The 20,119-nt window shown below is 38.4% G+C and overlaps 1 protein-coding gene across 2 annotated transcripts in view; it reads left to right on the top strand.

Annotated features, from left to right (window-relative positions):
• The window catches only part of SLC25A21 (solute carrier family 25 (mitochondrial oxoadipate carrier), member 21), a 529,689-nt gene that overhangs the window by 92,285 nt on the left and 417,285 nt on the right, over positions 1–20,119 (top strand). The gene's annotated exons all lie outside the window — the stretch shown is intronic.

Below are 20,119 nucleotides of genomic sequence, written 5' to 3'. Positions count from 1 at the left end.
GGCCACCTCATGCGAAGAGTTGACTCATTGGGAAAGACTCTGATGCTGGGAGGGATTGGGGGCAAGAGGAGAAGGGGACGACAGAGGATGAGATGGCTGGATGGCATCACTGACTTTATGGACATGAGTCTGAGTGAACTCCGGGAGTTGGTGATGGACAGTGAGGCCTGGCGTGCTGCAATTCACGGGGTTGCAAAGAGTCGGACACGACTGAGTGACTGAACTGAACTGAGTGGCATAATTTTAGAAGCTGTAAATATTAAAGTGAGTTAAGACAGTTTGTGCTTTCACAGAGCTTATAATCAAATGGGGCAGATAGAGAAATAAAATTTAGAAGAAAAAAAAAAAAGAGTTGCAATACAGAGAATCAGATAGATAAGTTCAGGATGCTGTGAGAGCCCACAGGAAGAATAGCTATTGCAGACCAAAGAAATGGGAGAGATGAAATCCTTTGAGACCAGAACAGGGCTGTAGGGTGTATACAGAGAGGCATGGTTGAGGTATGTAGCTGCCTTTTGATCTGGCCTAAAACAGGGGTAACACTTGGGCTCTTGAAGAGAGAGTGGTTAATATAGTCTATCCTCTTGACTGTCAGATATTTCAGGCAAGATTTGACAGTAAAAGAATAAAGCTCTTTTAATTTTTAAAAATTGAGATTATTAGCAAGTGTCTGAGGAAGAGATATCCTTAGCTTTAGACTGAAGGTCAGAAGCACACTAAATGTTAGGTAGCATGGATTATTGTAAAAGCTGATGTGTCTGTTAAGTCCCAGCAGGAAATGGCTCATGGAAAAGGCATAATTGAAGAGAGATGAATGGAAGAACTATTGAAAAGACTGGGTACGTTTAAGGAAGGGAGAGTGAAGCACCAGGATTTGGCAACCATGGGACACCATTATCAACCCTGGCCATAGCTGAAGCAGGAGAAGGCTGCCTTATAGGCTTTCTGGCCTTAACCAGCAGAAACAGTTCTAAGTTAGGCTTGGAAAGGAGGAAGCTGGGAAAGAAATATTCAACTCTCTCTCCCCTCCTGCCTTTGAATTCTTATCAGTATCTCCCTTTGGTCGAACCTAACTGGATGTCAGAAGGCGAAAAGGAAGTACAGTTGATGTAGTTCTTAGAAATTAGCCTCTTGGGAAACAGGTGGAAAAGAGAGGAAGCAAAGGGGCAAATGAAGAATATGTAGCATAATTAAGATCTTGATTTCTAATTCAACAATGGGGCTCTGTCCAAATTCATTCAATAATGGATATAAGTTATGTGTTATGAAATATAGAAAACATTGGTTTCAACCTTGGAAAAGAATACCAAGTCAGTAGAAACAATGTTCTTTGTTTTAGAAAACACAGTTTTTCTTTTTTTTTTCGCAGCATATGAGATGTTTTGTTGTTGGCAATGCTACAGAAAAAATTAAATATTTATTAAATGAGTGATGTATTAAGTTGTCTTTGGAATAATTGCTCTTTCTTCTTTCCATTTTCTAAAGGAAGATGTTACCTGATTGATTTAGACAGAGGTCAACTGGGGAGATAAGGAGACTAGAGAGGATTGAAGGGCCAGATTTCTGAGCCTCTTTCTAGAACTTTCTAGGAATTTTATATCTCAGCTGCACAAACAGTTTTTTTTTTTTTTAATGTAGAAGAAAGCCAGGAGGTGATTTGAATGCTATAGATATGCTTCAATACTATATTGTTGTTTAGTTGCTAAGTTGTGTCCAACTCTTGTGACCACATGAACTGTAGCCTACCAGGCTCCTCTGTCCATGGGATTTTTGGGTAAGAATACTGGAGTGAGTTGCCATTCCCTTCTCCAGGGGATCTTCCCTACCCAGGGATTGAACCCACATCTGCTGTATTGGTAGGTGGATTCTTTACCACTGAGCCACCAGGAAAGCCCTAAAGTCTAGTGTAATGATTAAGTTCCATGGTCAACCAATAAGTAATGTGTTCCCAGGAGGCTACCCTGGGTTTTGCTCAACTAAGACAGGTTCGCACTTTATTCTGAACCCATGCCAGAGTGCACAGTAGCAGAGCATTTAACCTGGGCACTAAGAAAGCCTGTTGGCTTCAGGAACGATGCCAGGAGAGAGCCTGGGAAACAGGGACGGGCTGTATTGAATGAACCTGGGAACCAAGCTCAAGAATTATGCCTTGTCCCAGGACTAAGTTGTCACCTAAGTGTGTATGGTTTTTATTATTGTTGTTGGTATTTAAAGGTTATATACCTGATGGTGACTGTGTTTTCTACATATGCATGTGTGACTGGAAGGTCTACTTCATAAGCAAGGCTGCTAGACCATTTCCTGGCTTCTCATTTTAAACAGTATTTCCAGAAACTCTTCTTATGACTCTTGCTCTTTGGTTTGCAGTCAACCAGAATCCTTACCTCAGATAAAACCCTTGCTTCTCCCCTACTTATGACTGAGTGTGGGAGGCTACTGACAGTGCTGCCGTTTCCCAGAATTCACTAATTTGAAGCGGCCTTTAGGACAGCTTTGGAAATCAGAGCATGGGGCCTGGATGAAGAGTGCTCTCAAAATTTGGGACTGGTTTGAGAAAAATATGAAAATGAAAGTACTGTATTAAATAGATTTCAAGATACATTTCCCCCACACTGTAATAGCTCTGAAACTAGGGTATATTGTATAATTGCTGTAGCCTTACAAAGGGCTTCCCTGGTGTCTCAGCTGTAAAGAATCTGCCTGCCAATGCAGGAGACGTAAGAGAGGCAGGTTTGATCCCTAGGTCAAGGAAATCTCTGGAGAAGGAAATGGCAGCCCACTCCAGTAATCCCATGGACAGACGAGCCTGGCGGGCTACAGTCTGTGCGGTCTCGAAAGAGTCAGACTCGACTTAGCAACTAACCACCACCAACAACAAGCCTTACAAATACTTAGCAGTATTTTCCTTTTGCTACATAAAAACAATGGTGCATTTGATGATTGATGGCCTCTTAGAGTCCTTGAAAAACTGAGCCTTGGAAGGATGTTTGTAAATATAATTTGGGTATTTTTCTATCTTCAATAACTGGAATGTATCTCTGGCACTAAAATGTAACCCCCCAAAACAGTAACCTAGTAATAATTTTGTAATGATTACCAGAAATACTGAATTGAGACATTCTGAGACTGCATTCTGACTCAGAGCCTATGCCATTTATAAGGGTGGGGGTTAGAAAGATGGCTGCATATGAGCCAGGCATTTTTGTTCTTTCCTATAAAGTAATTGGAAAGGAATTGTCTACCTGGGGCTTATATTTAAAAGGAAATTGCAAATTGCTAGCTTATAACTGTTTATCTGGCATTGTCCAGGTCTCTGAAAAATAGTAGCTGATGGGCACAAGTTGTCTGTATCACTGTCATGATAGTGATGTATTCTGCAGTAGGATCAATGTAACATGCTTTTCCATTTTCATCAATACCATGTAAACATCTTTGCTTTTATTCTCTACTTGCCAAGAAACCTTCTGAATTAGCTTTCCAGGGGATTTATGCCCTTGAAGATCTGTTGGACGTTTTATAAATGGGTAATCACTTTGGAATGTGGCTTAATATGAGCACGAACAGACAAATATCCTGGTACCTTTCTGCATGTATGGTACAGCACTTCATCTTGTCTTATAAAATTACTTGAAAGTTGTACTTTCAAGGCAACTCTTGATGTTTCAGAGCCTTGTGTGGAAAGGCCTTATCCTGGAGACATTGGTGTGATGGCTTGTCCAGTGAGGAAGGCAGCCCAGGATTAAGAGGTGGTGAGCCTGACAAGGGTAGCTTGCTTCCCCCCTCTGTGCCCTATCTTCACTGACAAGCACCATTTCACCCAAAGCCCTTCTTGATTCCAGTGTGGTGGTATGTGGTGATTCCACAAGTGTCTTAATCATTTCCAGGCTTGCTTATAAATTGTTTTAGAATAAACAATCTCTCTTTGTGCCTCATTATGCACTGTACCAGGAACATGGTGTGCAGTTCTGGTGAGCAGTTCTCAACGAAGATGTGATTAAAGCGAGCGGGTCCAGAGAAAATTAACTAACATGGGCAGAAGAATAGGCCTCTATATTGATTAATTAGCTTAAATTGGTGAATTCATTCACTAAATATTTTTCCACATGTAGCGTAAAAAGAGGAGGACTCTGTACAAAAGAAGAAGGTTGAGATAGAAGATGTGATTAAAATCTATAAAATTATGAAAGCTATGCTTTCTTATTTATTGAATTCTGGTATACTAGGACTCAGAGTACTCTCAGAAACTTAAAAGAGGTCTACAATGAATAGAGACTTGTGGAATGCATTATCCCAGGATGTGGTGCAGATTGAAAATATAAATAGATTTATTAAAAGTTAGATAAGCTCATGAATAACAGATTGGGGAAACAATGACACTTTGGGGGTATGTCCACAACTCTTAAAAGGGATCAGACATACTCTTCTATTCTATGTCCCTGGTGTGCCCATCAGAGAAGGAATATCATGATGAAATGGACCATGGGGAATGTATATATAACAGTTGGTTTAGGCAGGTAAGACAACTGCAAAAATGTGGGTGAAATTTGGCTCATTAAATTATCCAGGTTCCAAAGACATGTAAATAAAAGAGCTGCCTATGAATTCTAGAGCATTTGGTGGTGGAAAACCTCTGTGAAAGAGTGTACTTTATATGCTAGGAGCATCTGATCTTTGTTATCAGAGGAGCGAACAATAATGTGCATATGTTGGACACAGGCAGAATTAGGGATCATGTAACCTTCTGTTTCATAGACCACCATGTTGCTTGTGTCAAGCCTCGTTTTGCAGAGAACTAAGATTTTGCCTGCAATTAATGCATAATAAATGAGACCCAGCCAAATATATATAAAAAAAGAAATGAAAGTTTCCTTTAAGCTATATCCTTTTAAAATGTTCCTGGAAGGGGGCCTCTATTCTTTTATTTAAAACAAAACGGGAAATGCGGTAGAAATATTTTTGTAGTATTTTTTTTTTTTGCAAATAAATTTTATTGGCATTCTTTGTTGTCTCTCCCAGTATGAATTAGTTCCTTACATGATTTACTTCTGTTTTCAACAAAGAAGGCTGAAACTAATTTAAATTAAAACAGCCTGCAGTTCTATTAGGATGCATGTGGTACTGTTTCTCACCTTCTATCTTCACTGATGATAATAATGTATTTTTTCTTTAACCAATTTGCTGTCATGTTTTAAAAAAACATCTCCACATGTGTTCATAAGTACATATTTGTACATGCATGAAGGACAGAGGCATTTAAAAATTAGGAGGGCATAATCTGTTATTGCCACAGATAATGCTCTCAGCACTTTGTGTTATGAGATGGTGGATGCAGATAGATGCTATTGAAAGCCATATCCTTGAGTCTGAAAAATGATCAACTAATATGATCATAGAGTTAAGTATTAATAAGAGACGCACATAAGTTTTTTTGTTTTTTTTTTAAAGACTTGAAATGCTTGATTTAGCTCCTAATGTTTTGGTAGTCTCAAAAATTAAAAGAAAATTATGTTTACAGATCTTTTTCTGCTGTATTATTTCTTTATGGCCTTTGTATGTCTTTTACATGGGATATGCATGCTAGGTGTTAATAAGAAGTCAATGCCTAAACAATATATTTTTAAACCGAGGAGCATCATTTGTAACTGAACAGGCAAATAAATTACACTGGATATTAGCATCTGGAAGTATTTTTCCAGGCAAGTAACTATTGAGTTTAAGTCAATTAATACAGTTAAATTGCATCTAAAATTAGATGGTACTAAATGATTTCAATATAGCTATGTGATATTAATACAATATGTATTAGTATCAAAGAATGCAGGCCAAACTGAGAGAACAAAACATATATAACTCTTTGTGAAGCTTTCATTTAATGAAAATCTACTGCAAGTAAAAACATCATACCTTAATTTGTTATAGTGCTTTTACATTTAAGACACACTTTATTACACGTTATTTTATTTGGCCCACAAAATAACACTGTGTAAATTGTCACAGGGAAACTGGTCTCAGAGAAAGCACTTTAATCAACATCATAGAAGAAAATCTCCTAATGTCTCCCTTTTCTGACCTCTGTTCTTTTTACATCATGGCTACTAGAGTGACCTTTCTCCTGCTTAAATTCCTTTGAGTACTTGGCATTGCCTGTGTGTTTCTGTCCATATTGTAGTGACTTACGAGCCTATGCCTCCCTTGTACCCATCCGTATTCAAGCCCAGGGTTTGGAAACTTTCTGTAAGGGCCAGATAGCAAATATTTTCGACTTCATGGTCTATACAACAGTTGTTGCAGCATGAAAGCAATCGGGGATTATATGCAAACAAATGAGTATCACCGTGTTCCGATACAACTTTATTTACAAAAAAAGGTGATATCCCAGAATTTGGCCTGCAGGCTAGTTTGCCAACCTTGATTTTAGAATAAAAATGCCTCAGACTATAGGAAGAAATCATCAGAAAGTCTATTTATATTTTGTTTTTAATTCTATCCTTTAAAATTTTTTTGTGTATAATTTATATTATACATAGTATATATATATTTAAATTATGTGTTGCTTTTTAATTTTCACTTATTATTATTAATTTATTTTTTGGCTGTGCCGTGTGGCATACAAGATCCTAGTTCCCCAACCATAATATACTGACTTTTAAAATTTAGGCTATTCATAGCACATGGTTGTTGTTGTTGTTGTTATTTAGTCAGGAAGTCATGTCCGACTTTTGTGACCCCATGGACTGCAGCTTGCCAGCCTCCTCCATCCACGGGATTCTCCCAGCAAGAATACTGGAGCGGGTTGCCATTTCCTTCTCCACACACATGGTTAATATTTTTTACTGTAGGATTTGGATTTGGTAAATGTGAGAGATTAACTGTCTGCTCTACCAATCTACTCCAATGCTTCTGGCAATTTTCAGGACATAACCAGACTGCTCTCTGCCTCTGTGCTTTTGTTCATGGTATCCTCTCGTGTATTTAGCAATCTTTTTACTTGTTATTCCTTCTTGCATCTCAGACCTTCCCCTCCAGGATCACATTCATTGACCTATATTCTTTATTTAAGTTGTTTTTTAATCGGAGGAAAATTGCTTTACAATGTTATGTTAATTTCTGCCATACAGCAACATAATTATACATATAATCAGCCATTATTATACATATCCCCACTCTCTTGAGCCTCCCTCCTCTCTCCCCTGAAATATATTCTTTTAAAATTCCTTTATCTGTGGTTTGCTAGAAGGAAAATTTCTTCATGTGCCTGAAAACATCTTTATACTAAAGATAATTTTGCTGTGTGTAGAACTCTAGGTTGGCAGTTTTCTCTCAGCACATTAAAGTTGTGATTCCATTGACTTTTGGACTTCAGTTTTGTTTTTGTGAAGTCAGCTGCCAAACTGCTGCTGTTTGGAAGTAATCTGTTATTTTTTTCCTCTGGCTGCTTTCACTTTTTTGGTGTAATGAAGTTCTACTCTGATGTTCCTTTAGGTGCATTTTATTTACCTGCTCAAGATTCATTATGATTCATGAATTAGGGTTGGTGGCTCTTATCACTTTACAAATATTAGTCATTACTTCTTCAATTTTGTCCCTGTTCCTGCCTCAGTATTTTTATCTTCTCTTTCAATTAAACTCCAGTTAACCATATATTTGCCCTCTTTCCTAAGCCCGTGTATCCTAACCTCTCTTTTATATTTCTGTTTTTTCCCACTGTGATGTGATTCTGAATAATTTCTTCTTCCCTGCTTTCTAGTGTACTAAGTTTTCTCTTATCTAGATTGCAGTTGAATCTATTCATTGTGATTCATTTTTTACCTTTTTATTGGAAATAACTTCAAACATTTAAAACATATGGATAACTTGAAGAAAAAATAAAAACAGTACAAAGAACATCTGTTAACTCTTTGCCCAGATATGCCTATTATGATTGTACTCCATTTGCTTAATCATTTGTGCTCTGTTGCTCCATCTTTCTTTGTATAATTGTATATATTATATAAATTAAAGGTATATATACATGATAAGTAATCATTTTATATAGATATACATATGTGCATGTATGTATATATATATGTAAATATTTTTCTGAAGCGTTTTTCTATTCCCTCCGCCCACCAACAACCATGTTTGTTCTCTAAGTCTACAAGTCTCTCTGTTTTGTAAATAAGTTCATTTGTATTATGTCTTTTTAGATTTCACATATAAGGGGTGTCATACAATGTTTCTGCTTTTCTGACTTATTTCACTCAGAATGACAAATTCTAGGTTGCTAGATATTGCTTCATCTTTACTTTCTTTTGTTGGGTTTTTACATATTATATGCATTTTTGTAAGGCTCTTTAATTTTCTTTAACAAGATGGAGTCCAAGTAAATTAAAAACAGTGCACAATCATCCGGGTACTGCGTGTTGTTCGATGCTTTCCTTTCATATGCGACATCGTATCAGTCTCCTGCTAGAGCTTTTCTTTCCTGAGATGCTGCAGGAATAGAAGCACCTGTAGCACTTGTATACATCATGGTCCTTTACCCCTGATTACTTCACTGTTTGTTTCTGAAGAATAAGGGTATTTTCATGTAACTACAGTAAAGTTATCAACTTCAGTAAATTTTGACATGGTAAATTTAAGTTCAACAATTAGAGTATTGGTACAGTGATTCCCTGGTGACTCAGATGGTAAAGAATCTGCCCCCAATGCAGGAGACCTGGGTTTGATTCCTGGGTCAAGAAGATCCCCTGGTGAAGGGAATGGCAACCCACTCCAGTATTCTTGCCTGGTGAATTCCATGGACAGAGTAGCCTGGTGGCCACAGTCCATGGGGTCGCGAAGAGTTGGACATAACTAAGTGACTAACACACACAGTGCTTTTTATCTAATCTACTGCTGTATTCCATTTTTCAGTTGACTCAAGTATGTCTTTGATAGCATTTTTTCTCCTCCATTTCAGTGTCCAGTCTAGAGTCAGGTATCGTATTCACTTGTCATGTCTGTTAAACCTTCTTTCATCTGAAACATTTCCTTAGTCTTTTATGATAGTTACATTTTGAAAGACTATAGCCCCTATACCCACCTTTAAAAAAAAGAATATTTCTAACTTGGGGTTTGTCTAATGTTCCTTCATAGTTAGAGTCAGGTTATGCATTCTTGGCAAGAATACTACATCAATGATGCCATTTCTTTCTCAGGGTATTATATCTGTAGGTAGTGATAGTAATTTTGATCAGTCAGTCAATTTATCTGATTGCTCCACTGTATAATTATTTTTCCCCCCTCTTGAAACTAATAAACAGTTTAAAGGGTAGCACTTTAAGATGATACAAATATTCTCACTCTGGGAAGGGGAAATGGGAAAGGGTTTCTGTTCAGTGAGTGATTTAAGTTATGCAGGGCGACCGTTCAAGAGATCTACTTTACAACATTGTGCCTATAGTTAACAATATTCTCTTGTGGACTTAAAATTTAAGAGGGTAAGTCTCATGTTAAGAGTTCTTACATCAATTAAAAAATGAACCCTTTGTCTGTAGAAGGTAATAAAATCAAGTAAATAAGTTAGCTGTGCAGGTAAAAACAAACAACAAAAACAACAAAACTAAATAGACTTCACCTTATGAAAATTTCCCCCTAGATTTGGCATTCACTGATGATTCTTGCCTGATCTAATCTTTACTGCAACTGTTGCAAAAACACTTTAAATTAGTTTTATTTTTCAACTGTATAAAATCTATTCTTTTCAGATTTGCTTAGGGCACATATTGATATTTTCTTTTTCCTTTTAAATTTTATTCTACTTTTCTCTAATTTCTTTTAATATAGTAAGATTAACTGTTTTATAATATATGTACAATGATTCACTATCTGAAGTCTGTTGAAGATCTGTTTCTGCATTTTACTCTTTCTCATGGTACTCATGGTACTTTTTTAAAGTGATGTAAGTTAGATCTTCACATTGACTCAAGGATCATTTTATGGTTGCAGCTTCTTAAGGACTTCCCTTCTAATCTGCTCAGTAAAGACATGTTTCTTTATAGTCCCCTGGGGTTGGGTATGAGATAGGGTGAATTTACTTCTAGTTCACCCTTTCCTTGAGCATATAGTCCTTTGGGGAAAGTGCTGAATGTAGGGATCTCTTTGATATGTCTCTCTACCTTAAAGGACCTGAGCTTTGATTTCTTCTCATCCCAAGAGGTCTACAAATAAAAACTCAAAGTTACCTAGCTGACAAATGTCCTGGAGCAAAATGAATTCCAGAGCTCTGCTCACCTCTCTGAGTTTCTGTTTCCCTTAGATTTTAGCCTGGTTATTCTATACGTGTTAGCTTTTTAATGGGTTTAAGATGTTTTTCTGCATTGACTAACATTGTTTTCAGTGGGAAGACAGGTTTGAATAACCCAAGATGTGGTATTCCCTCACACTATATTCTCTATACTGAGTGTTCTTCTTCATCTGTTCTGTCCCTCAAACACCTCCTTAGTTTTCACGTATCAGTTGAAGTGTCACCTCCTCCATAAAGATACCTCTGAACAAATCCCTCTCCTGAGGTACAATAGATTATTCTCTTGATCCAGTTTGCCTTCTTGTCTGTCTTTCCCAAAGAGACTATGAGTTCTTTGAGAGCAGGTATCATATCTTGTTCATTTTTGTACCCTTAGGACCTAGTACTGTGGCTGGCAGATTTTTGTGTTCCCAGTGATTAGTAGGTATCTAATGTTCCCAGATACATAGTAGGTATCTAATAATTATTTGTTGACAGAACTTTTTTGTCACCTTCGAATTGAGATAGACTATGGGACAGAATGACTAGGACAGAATACAGGACAGGTGACCTAAACAGGTTAATTCATAGGATGGGGTGTTCATGATGGTAGTAGCAGTGGTGGTAGAATTACTGTGAGTCTGGAAGGGATACAATCTGGTTTATCTAACTGAACAGAAGCAAATTTAGAATGTTTAGGGGTTTATAGTTCACAGTTGTACAGACATACAGGCTAGGGAAGAGGATCAGTAGAAATCATAGTTTAAACAATTCCTGAACTTGGAAGTTAGATCATGACTGTCAGTGGCACAAGTGGAGGTGGTTTCAGCAAAGGCCTCTGGCTTGCATTCTGGCCTTGAGACTTGACTGTTGTGTGGGACTGTGGTGTGTATTGAGCAACACATGAGCTGCTCCTTAGGGTAAGGCAAACTTCTTTTGGGTTAGCTATTGCACTGAGGGCTAAATTCTCTGGAGAGAGATTTTACTTCCACCAGGCCTGCTTTTAAAACTTCAAAGTTTGGCTCCTTCTAGCCTGATTTACCTGGCACCTTTCCAATAAGTGCCAGTCAAGCTGAAGTATCCCAAAATCCATGGTAATTGCTGCTCCTGGCCATGCCTCCACAACAAATTCCCCAATTTTTGCCTTTGCTATATTATTTTCCCATTCTAGAATGCCTTTCTTTGTATCTGCTCATGGTTCAAAGCCCAACTAAAATTCCACCTCTCATAAGATATCCTCTCTATTATCTAGCCCATCGACCAAACTCCTATAAACTTATCTAAACTCTTAACATTCTGCATTTAGTTATATTCAATTTTGTCATGCTTCTTAATTATTTAACTAGGGTTAATCCTCTTTCCCAGTCTTGATTGTTGACTCCCTAGAGACTATTGTATTCACCTGGTGGGCCATTCATCGCTCTAATTGTAGTACTGGTTATACACTCAAGAAATGCTTTTTGACTTGTTAAGTGTAGACAGAGAGCATCCCCATACCTCTCAAATCATCCTGTCCTGTATGTGATAGCATCCTAGAAAATTCTAGGAGTTGGATTGAATATTGGATCCTTTTTGTTTTGTTTTATACTCTTTGTTTTACAGATGTATAAGAGGGGATTATGTGATTTTCCCAGCTTCAGGCATTTAGAGATTCAAGTCTGGGAGTGGCATAGCCAGAATTACAGTCTAAGCATTGATTACTGCAGTTTAGGACTTACTCTTCTCCTGACTTTTCTGTGAGAGCACAGGCGTAGCATCTTTTACCCTCTAATAGGTAGTGTACCATGGAGATGTGGTGTTGTTTTCCTTTCCTGACTTCCAGTGTCTATAGAATTTGATTTAAATCAACACATTGGTGAAAGTTATACCAAGTGGATTTGTTTAATCCATATGTAGTTAAAATTAAAGAATCACCAAAACAAAGTATTTCATTACTTCTGTTCTGTTTACAGGTTCTTTTTAGTGTTTTATTTAGACTGTCACAGCTACTCTGTACATAGCAAAAGCTATCAGTGAATTATTGTACATGGAGTTTCTCCAGGGGGGCCATGCTGTTCGGACCATTTTCCCATGGAAAGCTCTGCCAGCCCGTACAGTGCCCTGGTGCTTTAAGTCTTCTTGTGGAGGTGGCCTCCCCTTAGGCGGTCATTCTGAAGAGCCTTTCAAGAACCTGAAATGTTGCCATTGGAGCGTTTCCCAGAAGGAAATTGAACCACAATTTTTTTGAAGTTCAGGGAACTCTCTACCAGGAGTATGTCATGTGTCTAGACATATTCTGATGTGTTTTTCATTACAATAATGCAATAACATGAGCTGCACCAAATGATAGGGTAAATTCATTAAGACTGTTTTCTTGTCCATTTCTTTCAAAACACTCAGCAAAAAGGACACTATGAACTACGAACTACCTACATGTAGCATCTGCTTTCTTTGTTTCTTTTCCCTTCTAATTGCTTTGTACTTAATTTTTCTCCCCTACATCCCCCCCCTTTTTTTTTGCTTCTCACTTTTCTCTGAGTAGGAAAGTAAAAGCTTATCAATTCTGCTATATTTCTCAGCTGATTAGAGAGAAAAAAATCATCCTGAACTGACTAATAGAGAGTCAGGGAACTACAAATAAATCAGCAGTTGCATAAGGGAGGGAATGAAATTTAACTAAGGAAATTGGGATCTCTACTGCCATGAAGAAAATAAATGGGACAATGTAGAATCATTATAGGAAGACTGGGTGGTCTACAAGAAAGAGGGCAGATTGTGCAAACTGACATTTGAGGAATCGGCCTGAATGTTGTTGCTTGGGACCAGCGCTGTTCATTGATGTCATAGCAAAATGTGCTTAATTTGTAGAACACGTGAGGAACCCTGGCAGACAAGGCAGGCTCTGAAATATAGGAGGGCTTAACCTTCTTGTCTCTGAGGTGTGCTTCCTATTTAGAATAGAAAGTTCAGGGGCCCTAACCTAAGAATCTCCCTGGAATCCCAGCTGGACTGTCTCCGTTCCAGCAGGATCAGAGCACACCTGTAGGAAGAGAGCTTTCTCTTGCAACCACCCACATTGACTTCCTTGTGCATACCCTGGTTCCAGAGATGGCCACCACCCTCTCCCAGCTTCAGCTTACAGGGAGAAGAGAGGGCTCTATTGGGCAAAACATGCCCTGGCTCAGATTGTTCTCTGTGGTTTGGATTTCTGGTACTATTGTCTTAACCCACCGATCTTCCTAACTTCTGGGCTCTCTCCTGCTTTACATCCAGATCTCTCTTCCAAGGTTGTAACTGTGTGCCATGGGCCAAATCTGATCAACAGGTTTGATTGCCACATCTAGAGTTTATTTGCATCATGTGTGTGTTTTAATTGGATTGGTTGCTAATAATATTTTCAGAGCTGAAAACTTTCACCTTAAAATCTGGTGTCCCATGAAAAATTGAAAGATTTGGCAGCTGATGCCTGGAACGGTGTATGTTTCTCTCTTTAGTTCTCTGTAGTTCCCACCATTCCTGATTTTCTTGTGGTTATTATTATTTTTTAATATAGTAAAGAGAGAAATGGTATATTTTCTTTTATCCCAGTGTTTGTAAATGTTTTTCTAGCAAGATATCCTTCAATCCTGTTAGCTTCCTCATCCCTTAAAAGCATTGACTTGTGACCACTCCTTAGGCCTTGCCGGAATGGAACTTAGGAGGTGTCAGGCCCCAGTTTGGATCCAGACAGTGTTGCTTGATGCTACTCTAGTTTTGACTGGCCCTCTTCCAGCGCCCTCACTTGGAAATCCCAGACTAGTTACCTTGGGGTGGCAGTATTTGACGATGCCAGATTCCATCCACACAGGACCCTGTTTATTTTTGTCAACTCTGTGAAGACTTCCGTTACAGACGTTGATGCTTGCAGGTTTGCCTTTGTGGTCGTTCTCTCCCGCTGTGTACTCAGTCACTCAGTCTGACTCTCTCTGCGACCCCTGTAGCCCCCCAGACTCCTCTATGCATGGGATTCTCCAAGCAAGAATATGAAGTAGGTTGTCATTTCCTCCTCCAGTTTCTCCCAGTGGCAAATACCAAAAAATCTATTTCTCAAGCTTTTTTGTTTGTTTCAGTAAACCTTTCCGAAATGGAGTTAGAGCTGTTTTAAAAAGTGTGATTCTGGGAATTCCCTGGTGGCCCAGTGCTTTGGACTCTGTGCTCTCACTGTATACAGTGTTTGCCACTTATAAATGTAAGCTGTTACTGTTATTTGAATATCTTTTATGTGGTAGGCTCTTGTGTCAGATACAAAGATAAATAAGTCACGATCCTTACCCTGAAGAAGCTGATGGCTCAATATATGAGAATACACTTAAATAATGGTAATTTGTTATTTACCATTATGTAAATGTAATACCACAGATACATTCAGGTTAGAATAGTGACCAGGGAGGAAGGGACCCCTATCTGGAGAGATCATGGAAGGTTTCATGGAGATATTTAACCTTTCTTGAGAGAAGTATTTGAGGGAGAGGGAAGGAGTTGCCATTAGTTGAGACACCATGTACATTCATGTGATCTAAGAGTATAAGGCCAAGCAAGGCCCCTAGGGGCAGACTGACAACTGGTGCTAGTCTGCACACTCCTGCATGGAAAAGAGTCTGTCAATTTTAGCAAAACTTGACCACAAATGTGACAGGCCATCAGCAGATCTTGCTATGGTCTTCAAACTCTAATGCCCCCAAAATTCAGTCAGTATTTCAGCTGTTGTTACAGTCCAAGTCATGCTCCTTCTAACCAGACAGACAAAAATCCAAGTACCCTAAAACTGGACAGGGTCTCAGACATCATCTGGTCTGATCCCTTCACCTTACAGCCAAGAATATCAAAATTCACAGAGGAAAAGTAACCTTTATAAAATGATTGATTACCATACCTGGCAGCCCTGGACCCAAAATAAATATTGAGATGCCTTGATTATTTCACAGAAGTGATATAAAACAAAGATAGCCACTGAAGTTCTGCTTGGCATACACAAGTTGGTCAAATGAGTTGCATCTTTACCAATTTAAAGTCTACCAGAAAAGCAAGGGTCACATTAATGGTAGTAGAGATATAAGGGCTTTGTTATGTAGTAAAGATTGTTTTTTTCATTATTAAATTTCTTACTCTGCTGTGCACTGTTGCTTCAGTCTTGTCTGACTCTTTGTGACTCTATGGACTGTAGCCCATCAGGCTCCTCTGTCCATGGAATTCTCCAGGCAAGAATACTGGAGTGTGTTGCCATACCCTCCTCCAGGGGATCTTCCCAACCCAAGGATCAAACTCATGGCTCTTATGTTGCCTGCACTGGCAGGTGGGTTCTTTTCCACTAGTGCCACCTGGGAGGCCCCAAATTTCTGGCGTTTAATAAATATTTGCTGACTTGATTTCAACAAATTTAATTAAATTGAGTGGCTCAGGTGATTCAGTCCCTGGGTTGGGAAGATTCCTTGGAGAAGGGCATGGCAACCCATTCCAGTATTCTTGCCTGAAGAATCCCATGGACAGAGGAGCCTGGTGGGCTACAGTCCATGGGGTCGCAAAGAGTCAGATATGACTGAAGTGACTTAGCACACACAAATAGTACATATGGAGAATAATTTTCCATTTGTATGCTTTAATCATTTTTCAAATTATTTAATAGAATTTTGAAAGTTTTGGATGAATATACTATAGTTCTTATGTGATTTGAATGTGGGAAAGTTCTGGCTATAGGATCCCATGAACATATTCCAAATTCAAAATCACATGGCTATGATCAATGCTGTGTGGGTAGAAAACTGTTCATATGGAAAACATAAAAAAGCAAACCATTCCAGGCACTATGAGATTTAGGCTGAAGGTTCATCTGTGCAATCTGTGGGTATCTCGGTCTTTGATGTTAATTTGTTAATATATCAATGTTCTAGATCTTAATATGAATATGCTGTTAAAATGGAAAATGCACTCAAAACTCTGAAGGAAGCATCCACTGACAAGATAGAATTAAAACTCTTGGAATAAAATGTTTACCAAAGGAAAGCTTGTACTTGTATGAAAACTCAAGTTAACATAAAAAGTGACAACAATGTAGTTCATCATTATAAAGAAAAAAGGAGAATAAGATTGGGTTTACTTCCAGTTGTACATAGGTATTCATTGGACTCAGTCAATGCTATAAGCTTTTTATTGTTAAAGGATTATTATATTTTATCTTATTGTTACTAATGTCTATTGATTTAGCTGGGAGAATTTCACAAGATTTTAAAATCCAGTAACTTTTTGGCTGAGGATATGAAAAGGGAGCTAGAAAAATCAAAGGAAATTGCACAGTTTATATGAATATCCTCCATTTATAACAATTTGTCCTTTTTCTAGCTGAACTTGCTAAAACTTTCCTAACTTGAATTTATCATAAAATTGATTGGCCAGAAAAAAAAATACTTTGTAAAGGGCAAGTAACTCAAGACCCACCTGGAATACAGCTTTAGGTTCCAACTGTCATTGTATCACAGATGAAAGCAAAACAAAATTGCTTCGAAAAAAGAGCTGGGGTGAGGAATGTCAAGACTGCAAAAGTTAAATATAGTTAGGGAGCCTGTGACTAAAGGGAAGTTATTGTAGGCTTGTATACATATTTGAAAGTTCTAAATCCAAAGGGAAGAAAACGGTACTGTGTTACTTTAGATATAGTGGTAACAGTTTAGAGGAGGATCTAGATTAAATCTCAAATAAAAAATACATTTGTGAAATATATCTTAAATGGTCTTTTACTTTCTCTTGAGATATGGTTAAAAAATCCAGCTCTCAGTGTGTGGAAATTTATTTAAATGCTTCCAGGGAGGGGGATGAGAAATTTGAAATGTTTCTAGTCTTTATGGATTGAGGGTTAAAAATCGATATCATGTCTAGATAAAGATTTTCGGAAGTTTGTATGGGAGGAAGAAAAGCCTGATAGTTTGCAAAGGTGTGATGGATATGGATGAACGCTTGCCCCTCGTATGTAAAAATAAATTATCTTTCAGTGTTGACTTGGCTACAGACTCCGAGTCTGTAGTTGGAGGTCAGTGCACAGCAGGGTGGCCAGAATGGAAGGAAGAAAACTGTGCAGGTCCATTGTGTGAGGACATGGTGGGAAAGAGTGTGAGTCATTTCATAGATTTGGAGAATGCATAAATTACAGAGGTGTACACGTGTCACTTTATGGATGTACAGATTGGGTATTCTATTTTATAGAATTTATATAGTACTTGCTGAAGTTTCATAGTGTCTTCACTTAGGCTGTTACCTAATCTTTTAAAGAACAGAATGAGATAGGAATCTTTGTGTCTAGTCTATGGCTCTGGGCAGTGATTCATGTGTTTGGTGCATTGATGGGGATGGTTGAAAGGCTAGGCTTAGCTAGGACTGTCATTTGGAGAGCTTACTCCTTGCCCCTCTAGCAGAAAGATCTCTGAGTAGTTGGATTTTTATGTATGACAGGTTAGGTCTACCAACAAGTGTTTCAAAAGGGCCAGATAGAAGCCCTGAGGCTTCTAAGTCATAGAAATTCTAAGGTGTCACTTTTACTGCATTCTTTAACCAAGCAAGCCACTAAAGTGAGTCCAGATTCAAGGAGGAAGACGTGAGATGCCACCTTTCAATGCGAGAGGCATTGAAGAATTTGTGGCTACTTCCCAGGTGGGGCTGAGCCTTCCCAGGTAGTACAGTGGTAAAGAATCCACCTGCCGATGCAGGAGATGCAAGAGATAAGGGGTTCAATCCCTGGGTTGGGAAGATCCCCTGGACTAGGAAATGGCAACCCACTCTAGTATTATGGCCTGGAAAATCCCATGGACAGAGGAGCCTGATGGGCTACAGTCCATGGGGTCACAAAGAGCTGGACAAGACTGGGTGACTGAGCATATGCACACACACACAATTTACTTCAGGCTACACTCCTACATTCCTACCAAGTGCAAAAGAGAGTTATCTTCTTCCCAGTTCCTCCAAATTCTCATCTCATTGTGGCCTCCTCTTTGAAGCCTAATACTCATCTGTTATAGACTGAATATGTCTATTCCAAAATTCTTATGTTGAAATCCTGACTCCCAGTGTGATGATATCAGGTTGTGGGGCCTTTGGGGGTTAATCGGGTCATGAAGGTAGAGCCCTCACGAACGGTATTTGTGCCCTTATAAGAAGAGACACTAGAAAGCTTGCTTTTTCCCTCTCTGCTCTTCTGTGTGGTGAAACAGCTAGAAGATGGCCATCTACAAACCAGAAAGTGAGTTCTTATCAGAACCAAATCTGCAAGCATGTTGACCTTAGACTTTCTAACCTCCAAAACTGTGGGAAACAAATGTTTGTTGTTTAAGCTACCCGGTCTATGGTAATTTGTTGTAACAGTCTGAACTAAGACATTATCTAAATCAGATCCAGATGCTAATGAAGTTACTTGTGTGTGATTTTCTCAGGTATAATGTCATTCCCTTTGATCTGAACATCTGTGAATTAGAGACAAATTTATCAAATCTTCCCGAACCTGAACCCCCTTCCCATATAGCTAACATACAGTATTGGCAAAGGTGCAAGATGTCTACAGTATACATTTCCATTCACAAAGGGATAAAACTGGAGGTGCATAGCCAAGAAGGTCTATGGCAATTCCGAATTCCAGCTAGGCAGATGTCACCAGTTCATTGATCAGGACTCAGTCCTTTCCCCTGGAAATGATTCTCTGTAGCTCTTGGCATGGACCTCCAGGATTTTGTTTTCACACTGAGTCATTTTTTCTTTTCCTTTCTCTTTGCAAAAGAACAACCTTTCCTAGTCTTGATTCCTGCCAGTAGAAGTTTGGGAATCAAATTCCTTTTTTTTTCCCTCTCTTGGATTGTCTTTGTGCCTTTTGGTTGAAGCTGACACACTTTGTTAAAGCAATTTGTGGGCTTCCTGTGTATCAAATTACAATTTGCTTAATTAGTCAAAAGAAACATCTACATTTTATTCCAGAAACTTGCCCTTCTCAGTGTTGAGCTGAATGTCTGGGTGCTGTGTATGGGACAATGACTTTAAAACAGAAGCCTATCATCTAGTTGGAAAGGGCTGTAAGGCACACCTTTCAGATTCCTGGACACCAGATTGTCTAGCAGAGAGGGTCTAAGAAGCATACCTATATGATTCCTATGCACTCTACTAGGCATACCCTTAAATGTTTTGGAGAGAGTTTTGGAGTCATACTTGACAGCTTTAATCTGAGACCAAGTTTTACTTATTGGACTCTGGATTTGATTTTTGCCCTAAAGTCATTTCTAACTTAAGAATATTTTGCTCGGAGAAAATAGAGATGAGAAACAGTTTTATTTAACCATAGAGAGTTCTAGATCTTCTTTTCCCCCGCAAAACACTTCTTAAAAACCAAACAATTCTTCTTTTAATCTCTTTTGTATTCCACATTACTAAAGGCTGTAATATTGTCAAACTTCCACTGTATCAGGGTGCCCTCCTTTTCGAAACTCCCTAGCATTTTTTTCTCACTCTCCATTAAATCCTCCTTTAAAGTCTCTCTGAACTTTTTAGCTGTCATTGCTAGTCTCCCTGAAGCTCTTCCAGTTTCTGTGGTCCCCAAACCAATTTTTTTAAAAACACGTTTAGGTTTTTGTTACTGGAGATATAAAAATATGTTCCGTTTACCTATTAATGCATAACAAGCTACTCCAAAATTAGTGGCTTAAATTAAAAACTATTATATTACAGGATTTTGTAGGTCAGGAATTTTTGCAGCTCTTGGCCATGTGATTCTTTTTTTCCATGTGGCATCAACTAAGATTACTTCGTGATATTTAGCTGTAGATGAGCTGGTTTGAGAGATCTAAGGTGCTATGTATGTGAGTTCATGTCTGATGATGGTCAGGATGG

Source organism: Bison bison, unplaced genomic scaffold, assembly GCF_000754665.1.
Source record: "Bison bison bison isolate TAMUID 2011002044 unplaced genomic scaffold, Bison_UMD1.0 scf7180017864041, whole genome shotgun sequence".
Lineage (NCBI taxonomy): Eukaryota > Metazoa > Chordata > Mammalia > Artiodactyla > Bovidae > Bison > Bison bison.
Note: the sequence above shows the minus strand (reverse complement) of the source record. Positions and strands in the feature narration are given on the sequence as shown.